Source organism: Poecilia latipinna, unplaced genomic scaffold (assembly GCF_001443285.1).
Source record: "Poecilia latipinna isolate Pla-1442-1.1 unplaced genomic scaffold, P_latipinna-1.0 Scaffold597, whole genome shotgun sequence".
Lineage (NCBI taxonomy): Eukaryota > Metazoa > Chordata > Actinopteri > Cyprinodontiformes > Poeciliidae > Poecilia > Poecilia latipinna.
The window spans coordinates 95,046-106,041 of NW_015113213.1; the positions used below are offsets into that span (position 1 = coordinate 95,046).

At 41.3% G+C, this 10,996-nt stretch overlaps 1 long non-coding RNA gene across 1 annotated transcript in view; it reads left to right on the forward strand.

Moving 5' to 3' along the window:
• The window catches only part of LOC106953681 (uncharacterized), a 27,824-nt gene extending 20,222 nt beyond the window's left edge, over window positions 1-7,602 (forward strand). The window contains exon 2 of the long non-coding RNA XR_001426244.1: window positions 5,165-7,602. This is a non-coding gene — a long non-coding RNA (uncharacterized LOC106953681). The remainder of the gene's footprint in view (window positions 1-5,164) is intronic.
• The last annotated feature ends 3,394 nt before the right edge of the window (window positions 7,603-10,996 follow it).

The window sequence follows — 10,996 nt, forward strand, 5'->3', positions numbered from 1 at the left end:
GACTCCCTCTGTTACTCTAAGAAGAACGTTAAAATCAAAATAATGCAGGAATATTACACGCAACACTATTATAACTCTTTTAATCAAAATGTTGCATACTTGATTTATTTCTGTTTTAAGTAAAAACAATCACATCATGTTAAATGCATTTTCGTCTTGCATTTGCTGTGTTAAAACTGTTAGTCCATTAGACTCCCGTACTGCCTATCTTACACTAATTCGTTATTGCTTATCCCCTCAATTTTAGAGTCGCAATATTACAATTAAAGATAAGCATTTATTTTGCACATCCTTAAATGCATACAGATATCTCGGCCTGGCCACAACATGCTCATGTTTTCTGTCTCTTCTGCAAATCATATCCCGGCTGGCTCTGGTCCACTGCTGCTCAGTCTTCTGGCAGCATCTCGGACAGGGGGAGGGAGCAGAAGCTGCAGGAGACTTTTATGGTTCCAGCTCCAGAGGCAACCTGCTCACAGGCACCTCTCTGCTGGCACTCGTTTATGACATCATAAATCCCCTCCCCTCCATTTTCTCTGACCAACTCTAGGTGGGTACGTAGAAGGTACCTGTCCGTTTGTCTGGCTCCCTCGTCAGATTCATCACGCTGCTGGTGATTTCCTGCACAGGCAGGTTCTCAGATCATCTAAAGACGCTCAGATCCTCAGGGTTAACCAGTAGAAACAACTGTTTGAATGACGAGTGACGGAGGGGTTTTCCAGCAATTTTCATTTTCAACAAGGATATTTTCCTCTTTGACTTACAGGCGAGAGTCGGCGTAACGCGATAGGAACTTTGTATCCGCGCACACTTGAGCCCATCAACGACAGCTCGGTCTGAGACGTGTCGATGCCTTTTGTTTGCGGAAGTTTTGGGGAACGAAGGGCAGAAAAAAAGGGATTAGAGAAAGAAAAAGAAAATTTTGGGGGGGTTGCGGGGGGTAAAGGGAGACGCGTCAGGAACCTTCATCGCTCACATTCATTTGACGCTCTGCACCGCTGGCCCCAGGGAGGCTGGAACAATAGACGCACCAGCATGACAACATTCCTTAAGGTTAAAAAGGGCAGGGGTCACCCGGTGACCCCACCCTGCCAATCAGTGGCAGGGCACTAACTCAGTGCCTCTTTTGCTTTATGTCTTTGCACTTGTTGAACAGACTCTGCACCTTGTGTTACAACGTGCCCTTTGCTCTCTAATAGACTAAGACGGCCCGGATCACTTTTAGTCGTCTAATGCGTTTTAAATCAGTTTTAGTCTACATGGTAAGAGCTGGACCAGTGCAATCGGCCAGACATTGGAAAGATTGGAGTCAACTTGATTGATTTCGATTCTTGTACGTTTTAAATAAAAAAAAAAATCAGATTTTTTTTTCCTACTCGTTCAATGCATCAATACTACAAAGAACAACCATTTTTGACCTCTAAGTGCACTGAAACACTTGCTCCAACTGGGGAAAATGTCATAATTTCTCCATTTTTGTTGGATTCAAAGCTCCTACCTCCATCAAACAATCAGCTGAATGTTTTTTTTTTTTTTCCCTGCGTTGTGCATTATAGTTACCAGGAAAAACCAATGGGAATCGGTCTAAATGGGATCCAGCAGGTCAAAGATCAAAGGGGGGCAGGAGGGGAATGGGCAAGTTCAAGAAAAAAAAATCTGGTCTGCTCAAAATAGCAGTTCAAACTTTCAGGGAAGAGTGCATTTACTTACAGCATAAAACTGAGAAAAAGTATGCTAGGTGCAGAAGAATGTGCACGTTTACAGGCTTGGCAGTATATTTCCTAAATAGCGTCTGCAGCTTATACTGAATACAATAACCCAACCAGATGTTTCGCAAAGCCAGATCTAAATGTGGTAGAAAAGACCCACCACAGAGCAGCATGGCTGTAATTATTGGACATATTTAAAGAACAGATGCATGCCTGTTTATATTATTATCCCACCAGGGTCAATGATTAATCCAACAAGAGAACTCTGGGTCTTAAATGCTGTATTTATTATTTTTTTTTTCCCCAAATCCTATATAAAAACTTCATGTTCATTTCACTACAGCACATTTCCAGTGAAGGCTTGGCAGCTATTAAAATGGAGCATATGTATGTGTAGGCATAGCGCTGCTTGAGAGAGCCCTACAGGCAGACTGCGGGTCTGTTAGTAATTACGAGTGAACGTACAGTATACACTGCAGTGGACATTAAAGTCCACATCGGACCACCCCAGAGAGACACCACTGGCACTTCCTCTGCCAACTTCCTTTGCTCGGCCTCGAGGGGAGCCTGCTTTGGGGTTTCCGGGGGATTCACCGAACGTTAGTTGCCCTTCGAAGAGAGAGAAATTTCTGTAGGTTCACAGAAAAGGATGTTTTCTTGTTGTTTTTGAAAAAATCGAGTTTTCTGTCTCGCATATTTCGCTCTTACGTCTGCTCCGCTTTTCCTCCAAGGCGTTATCTCTTCAGTTGCCACATTTTTAGCTCGCGTCACACTGGTTTTGGATCATTCTTGGTGGGGCAGTGGCGCCCCCCCAACCCCTCCCGACCAACCTAACCTCTGCCCGTAAAGACCACAAATCCACAGCATTTCATCCCGCACAATAAATCCGCTTACAGTCGAGAAAAGGAGACAGCGCTCTCTATTAGTCTGCAGTTAGAAATGAAAGCCTATCTGGCTGCAGCTGTGGAGGTTCTCCAAAGATGGGGACGTTTATTGTCGGGAACAAATAGAGGCCTTTTTATTTTGTCTAGCAGCTGACGCCTCTCCCCACCCACTCCTCTAAAACCGCTTTTGTCAGTAATGTAGAGTGGGCTGCTCAGGCAAGACTGAGAGACCATGAGAGTTTCCAAGAAGGGGAAAAAAAAAAATAAAAAATGAAGCACGGGGTTCGCTGGTGATAGACTTGAGGGGGGAAAGAGCCGGCTGTTTGCCATATGGGATAATTATCTGCTATTTTAAAAGATTATCTCCCATAAGTATGGCGTTTAAATGTATATCAGAAGGTATATATCAATATATGTGTGTGTGTGTGTGTGTGTGTGTGTGTGTGTGTGTGTGTGTGTGTGTGTGTGTGATTTGAGCTCTGGTTTTTAACCTCCATGTAATGCGGAGACTCTTTGCCCCCCCCCCTTCTCTCCTCTTAAACTGTGTTAGCCATGATCTGCCCCCCTAACCTCTCTAACCTCAATCCCTTCCTCCTCTGTAAGCCCCTCCTGCACACGCACACACACACACGCACACACACTCATATATACCCAGGCAGTCTCTCCCCACAAAAGAAATATTCAGCTGTAGAGAGGGGGTCCCTTCAGAGGGCGCGACATTGAACTGGGATTGGGGCGCGGGGGGATTAAGAAGAAATGGATGGCTGACACTGGGGTTGCCATGGCAAAGCCCTCTTTTCCCCTCTCCGCCGACCCTCTGCCTATTTTTCATTTCGCGTCTCATTGTGGGGCGAGGTGTAAGTGTGTGCGCGCTTGTGACTGTGATGGAGTGGGGAAGATGTAATAAGGCATATGATTTTGGTCTCTTATCTGAGGCCCCGGCGGAACAGACACTTCCACCTCGGGGGTACGCAGTCAAGAAAGTATGTTTACAAGGGGCCTGTGAATATCGTACTGTATTTCCTTGAGATTATTTACAAACCAGCCAGTGTTTCCCCCTTTCCGAGGGTGTTGCACGTCTGCAGACAAAAGCGTGAAAGAACGCAGAGGCCGTAAATCAAAGACCCTGCACACTCGCAAGACAAAAAACCATTTTGTCTGTTTTATTGCTTTCTGAATTACAGCTCCAATGATGTGACACATTAGTCATCCATTGTAGCCGGTGTCTTATCACGCCACAGCGCTACCTCCCGTACCCCGCCAGAGTAATGGATGCAGGTCTGGCTTGCATAATGACATCAGCAGCCTGGAGCTGATGAAATAAGGCGATGGATGACCGTAGATCAGCATTTGTCATTCTGATGTCAGTCCGCCTCCCCCTCCACGCAGCCAGCAGTGGTGAGACGACACTGTCGAGAGTTGTTTGGCCCCGCTCCTGACAATGGCAGCTCCTGGTCTGAGAAGGGGCCACGCCGCAGAGGGGGTCCGAAAGAAGCTGGGCCGCACAGTTGGACGTCGGTATTGTTCTCTGTGCTGGATGTCCACGGATTTGAAAATGGCTCAGTAACCATTAGCGGAGCGATGTCAGACTAAAGTAGGGGTTGTCAGGATGACAAAAAAAAAAAAAAAGCAGTTCTTACTTTTTGTAGTTTTTTAGAAACTTTTTGAATTTAAAGGTCAGTTCACTCAAAGAACACAATGCTAGTTTAAAATGGTAAAGAAGGATAAAGAGTTTTGTTCCAGAAAGGTTGCCCACTGCATCCACTTATAAAGGAGATACTTTATGATGACAAAAAAAAATAATACTCTAATATTATTTCAATCAATTAATTTGTTTTCCCATATTAATCGATAGGAATAATATTAATGTTTTAAACTGGCCTCACTTGAATCTGATAGACAATCTGTAGAGCAACCTAAAGATTAGGGCCATGGTACAGAGAATTGGAGCTCATCTAGAAAGCGAATTAAATAAAATACCAGAGGAAATGTGCAAAAGGATGATTGTTAGAATGCAAGTAATTTTTTTCCCCATTTGTTAAGAAGTATATAAATAATTTGAAGCAAATTTTTAGATAATTTAATCATGTTTTGAGGGAATGTGTCCACCGTTTCTTAGCAGAGACTAACTTTGCACCAACTAAAAATCTAAATGTGCCGGTGGTGTGAATACTTTTGGGCCTGTCTTTTACACTAACCTGGATGCTTTGGAAAAAGTAGATTTTCTACTTTGTTTCACTTTTCAAATTGGAGATACGTACTGATCAGGTATCTGAGGATGACATAACAAAACCCTGACACAAGAGGTCACTCTGTAAACCCTGACTTTTAATTTCTGTGCCACAAACCACATAAACACTCAAGCTGTTTTTATGGGGCCTGAAATCTTTCTCCCTTCGTCCTGACTCTGTTTCGTTTAAAGTTCAAACGTAAGCTGGAGAAGTGAAGTAAACGGCAATCTAAGATTGTTTTGGAAAAAACCTCTGACCCCATCACAGCTTTAGCCATGTTCAGGCTTTTCCTTTTGCTGGCGTGTCATCGCTAACCGTCTCATATTCGTGTGTGTTTCAGATGCTGCTGCAGCGCGTTTTTAACCCCGAAGAGGAAAGACTTCAGTTTCTGGCGATTACAAGATGGTATTCTGCAATAAAGCAGATTCTCAAAGCTCATATCCGAGCTTAAACGCACCTCGTTATACTCTGTGTGTATAACATGATCAGAACTGTCAGTGCCCCAAGGACAGGACACTCTCTGCCACTGTCTTGTGTCATTATATCCCCCCTGTTGTGCAACCTGACCTCTTTGGTCTTGCCCGAGTCTCTATCCTCCTCCCCCCCCTCCTCTTCTTCTTCCTCCTCTTCCTCCTCTGCGCCCTGCCTTCTCTGTCACATCGGCTCAGGGTCAGGGCCGCCGCCCCGCCTGCCTCGGCGAACATTCAACGCTGTCGGTGAGTTTGGTTTGAGTAGCACATAAACCATCGACCGTTGACTGTGCCCCGTGGCTTGCTCTGGCGATGTCAAATCGGAGCAAAAAACGGAAAAAAAAAATGGGGGGGGGAAAGACCAAAAAACGAACAAAAGGGCAAGTGGGCGCCACATGCAAATGCAGAGATGGAAACCACATGCGCACATGCTCATAAGTGCCACTTTGTGTTCGCTGTACCCAAAGACCAAAGGTCACAATCAACATTCATTGCTGTCGCTGGGTTGGACTCTGTAAGAAAGCTCACTGAACAATGAGTGCAACTGTGGCCCAGATCTGCCTGACTCGCGTCTCAGCCAATCAGACGACCGGATGTGAAGCACTCTGATTTCTTTATTTATGTACTTCTTGTTTTTCACTTCTATTTTTTCCCCTCTCTTCCTCCCTCTCCGGTGCCGGGAGTTTTCAGAGGAGGAAGGCAGAGAGATAGGTGGCACAAATAGACTTCTGGCTGCCTGCTTGTCCTCAGCCTCCTCTTCTCTCCTCTAATTGATGGTTATGTGTGCAGCATGGGGGAAGGAAGCCGAGTGAATGTGTAATCATTTGGAGTCTCTTCTCCTTTAGATGTTTCATCCCTCTCTTTTTTGTTTGTCTAATTATACGCTGAGCTCAGTTAACTGTGTGTCTGCGCTGGCAGGGAAGGCAGATTTGCGAAAAAGGGAGGACAATTGAGGGGAAAAAGGAAGATTACAGCTTTAGAAAAAAGAAATAGATTTAGTTTTGAGTTTATTTTTCATAATAATTCTCCTGGTGCCCATGGAAATGTGTTTGAATAAAAGCAATTTTGCAGCGTAAGAGGAAGAGTATTTCCACCTTTTTGATAAAAGATGCCTCGTTATCTGTATTTAAACGTCTTGGAGTTCTACCTACCAGTCCCAGAGTGCAAGTGCTCTCTACGTTAGAGGACGCGTCTGCTCGTCTCAGGGTGTAATATGTTATTTTACTTCAACACTGACGCTAACGCTCTCGTGGGGAAACATAAAGTCAATAACCCTGTCTCTCTTCACAGTCTGTGACCCACCTTATTGCTGCCGTCTGTGAAACCTCTCACTGTCCTGTATCAGTTATTCACACGCTGCTGAAACCAAATGTACACACACTCTGTTGAAAAAGATGAAACCTTTATTTCTCTCAGTTTGAAAAGCAACAACAAAAAGAAAATTGCAAAATCTAGTTCTTATTATATATATATATTTTTTTTTAAGTTTGGTGGATTTCTGGCCCATGTGGTGTAACTCAGTCAGGTTTGCAGGCTGAGATCAGAGCTTTATGATGGCCACAATAAATTAAACTGCTTTGTAACCAACTTAATGGTACATTGCCCGTTTTGAGGATCGATTTCGGTCCAAAATATGCCCTTTTCAATATTTCCACTTGAAGTTGTTGCCTCATAACGCTATCTAATTTAGGAAGTGACCAGTTCCTCCTGTAGCAAGCTTCCTCCCACAAGCTTTTCCTTTTTTTTTATTGAAGTGCAATTTAGTTTCATAAGACTACCGGACATGTCTCCAAAAAATAAAAGTCTTGGTGTCTGAGTGATTTTACAAACTGCAATCTGGCTTTTTACGTTGCTCCTGGAATAACGGCTTCTTCCTCTCTGAGTGGACTTGTGTTACGCTGACTAAAGACAACAATGTTGTCTTTTTTACAATGTTTTCTACTTTTGTTTTTGGGGTTCTTGGCTAGCTTCCTTTGATCGTTCCATGGTGTCAAAAAAGGTAAACTCAAATTGTTTAAAGTTATAGCAATCTGTGTCTAAACTCCTGACTTTGACGAAACCAACAAAAAAAAATACCCTTTAAAAAAATTGGAAATTTATCAAAAGGAAATAATTTAGATAATTTTAACTGACCAGGAAGAGTTTGTTTTATTTTTCTGAAGACTGCAGGGGCATAAAATGACTAAACGTCTCTTTACTCAGAGTATGTACATATCTGGTTTTCAGCTGCGTTTGTCGTTTTATTCTCTCAACAACGTTTCTTCAGTGATTTCCTGACTAAGCCAATAAAGTTCAATCCAGACCAATTTATCAGTGTTTGATGTGTGTTTTTGCCGCCCGAATTACACGATTAAGCCACGCGGAGTATTCTCTCATGTCTCCACCGCTCCTTCTCCAAAGTGCTTTTTCTGTCATTTAGTAACCAAGCCCCATGTCCGTGTCCCCGTCTCCCAAGTCTCCCTGTATTATTCATAGAAAAGCACTCTGTGCAGTGGTGCAGAAGAGTGGAGGTGATGTAACAGCGGCTGGGAGCGTCGCTTCGGACTGTCATCTGGGATGAATTCATGCGACAGGCAGAAAATTTCAAGTTGGTTCAGCTTTGTTGACGCTGCCAACAACTATCAAAACGCGGTTGTATTTATTTATTTACTTTTCTTCGTTCTTGGTCCGATTCCTGTGAGATGTCCCCTTTGATTAAACGTAGGAGGTCACGTTTGGATCGTCTGTCCTCAAGCTAAAAAAGTTTAGGTGTTAGAAGTGAACGAAATGGGGTGGAAATGCGAGTGGAAAGTTCACATGACGGTTTAATGAAGCGTCACAGTGCGGCAGAAGAATATGAGGGGCCCCTCATAGAAGAACGTTCTCGCAGCAACTTCAAATTTATTTGAAGACGCCACAGGTCTTTGAAGAGCTGTTACTGCCATCTAGTGTTGAGTCTTTTACACGACTTCCTATGTATTTAACAAACGGAATGAAAAAAAAAGTAACCTATAATCATTATACCTTATAATTTATTTAGTTTTTTTCCCTATATTTTCGAACATCCCAAGACTTTAATTAATTTAAAATGTTCATATTCATACGTCCATTGAAGGGCATTACATGCAAAAAAGCTGATGTTAATGGTTTTTTTTTTCACATTATAACACATTTGAATGTATCCCACTGCATTCTCGCTTATATAAATGTGAAGTGCAATGAAAAATTATGGATTTCTAAAATTTTTTGTTTTTACCATCTTAGATCTGAAAAGTGTGATGTGCATTCTGACTCAAATATCCTTTAATCTAAACCACTTCATTTTTGCTCTGGTTGTGTGATTCGGGCTATTCTCCTGAAAGGTGAACTTTCACCTCATTTTCAAGTATTTTGAAACTCAGCCGAAATCCCATTAGAATTTCTTTTAGGATTTTCTTCCTGCATTTAGCTCCATCCCTCTTCCTGTCAACATTGATCAGTTCTCGAGTCAGCAGCATCTCCACAGCATGATGCTGCCACCACTGAGTTTCACAGTGGGGCGTGGTGATCTTAGGTTGATGCGCAGCTTTAGAGTTTGGGTTTTCTCTTGGCAATTTTCAATAAATACAAGGTTTGTAGAGTGAACAGTTAGGTTTGGGTTTAATGTATGATGGATAATCAGAGCTCTTTGATGTTTAAAGTTTGGGATATTGTTATTCAAACCAACCTTTAATTGTTTTCCCATTGGTCTTCATGATGCTTTTTATTTTGCTTGATTATTATGTTCGCTACCTTGAAGGCCTTTTCAGGACAGCTTGGTTTTATACTGAGATTAAATTGAACAAAAATTAAATGTGTAATTTCTGAAGGCAATTTGTCGCAAGGGATTTAATTTTGGGGATTTCAAGTAAAGAGAGGTCGAGACAAGTATGTTTCATGCTGTTCACCTGGGAACAGTTTGCAAATTATGTATCACTTTCCGACCAACACATTGCATTGTGTTGGTCTATCTGTTACATAAGGTCCCTGCAAAATACCTTGAATATTTTAGTTGTGACCTGACAAAATGTGAAAAACTCCATGGGTTATAAATACTTTTGCAAGTCGTAACTGTCCCCAGCATTTTAGTATTAATTGTTAAACCTGGCATGTAAATTATTGCTTGCACGCATTTTCACCCATAGACATTTAATTCTCCAAAGAGGCTTTAAACTCTTTAGACGACTCATTTAACTTGTCGGCAGCTCGGTAATTTTCTGCTTCATCAGCAAGAAGAGGTAACCTGCTTTTTTCATATAACAGGAAGTTGCAGCCCGATGACCTAAACAAAGAAAAAGTTGAGAAATTTATTCAGAGCCGGATTTAAAACGTCTTTCATCAAGACAGCTGGCCGCATTAAAAATAAATAAATAAATTAAAGACTACAAAAAAGGTAATAAAGTAAAAAATATGTTGGTGTTTAGAAGCTGTCAGAGTGCTAAGTGGATCAGCGGTTGCACCATGTGCAGAGGTTTCAGAGTTGAGCTGACCTGGGTCGGCCTTCCGGCCTGGCGACATTTACTGTATGTCGTCCCCTAATCTAGTTCTCGGCCCTCTTTCCTGTCAATCTAGTAAAGAATAAAACCACAAAAAAAGAAAAAAGCAACAAAAACAAAAAAGCATTTTAAAAGTGCTGCGAAGACACATAGAAGCATAAAATCACACATTTAAAGAATATATGCTGACAGGCGAAACACCAAAACTGAGATTTTTAACATGCAGTGAAATCTAATGTTAAAAAATTATATACGTTTAAAAGTATTTAGCAAAACATTATGTAAAATATTCAATAAAAACTACTTGAAGTTTATGAACAATATCTGTTATTCACAAATAATATGCTCACCACATCTGTTCTCATAAAATCATTGAAAAGGGTTCAAGTTATTGCTTTACCCCTGGTTTATTGTAATCCTAAGCAAAATGAGCTGTGATTCTGTTTTACTGTTGTTCCAATGTTTGCAGAAGTTAATGTTTAACTGACAGCAGAGGGAGTTTATCAACCTCCACTTCTTCTTCTGCTGCTGTTTTATGATTTACCATGTTTTCCATTGTGGTCTACCTTGACTCAGTCAATGACTCTTATGTGGGGTTGCACATTAAAAAAAGAAAAAAAAGAAAAAGCTACAGTTTTCTTTTCTGAGAGCAAAAGTGATATTACGTGAGTTACGTGGGTCCTGGATTTTCCCAGGTTGAGTATGCCAGACTGGTTCGTGGAAATTTTATGTCAGTGATTTTTTAATTAAAATTTAACCTTGTTTTGAATTAACAGCTTCAAAAAAAAAAAAAAAAACATTTGTAAATTTAATTTGAATGTGCTCTACAACATAACAGAAATGACAAGATCATTACAACATCACTGGTAGAACCTGCTGCTGATGTAGACTGGAGATGAATATTATCTTATTCACTCTGTAAAATCATAATCCTACTAATATTAATAAATGCCACGAACCATGATGTGAGGTTGAAAGGAAACCTCACATTTTTATTGAAAAGTGATGGTTAAAAAAGCAGTATAGTTAAATCACGCTCTTCTGGAGTCTGATTGTTGCCAAAATAATTTAGAGCTTTTAATGTCATGGTTATACCTACAGTTTCAAGTATAATCTAGTTATATTTTATAAATTAGACTGTGTTCTGATGAGGGTTGGTTGTCAGAATAAAAGGATCTTTTGAAAATAATCTTTTCATTTAGTCCACAT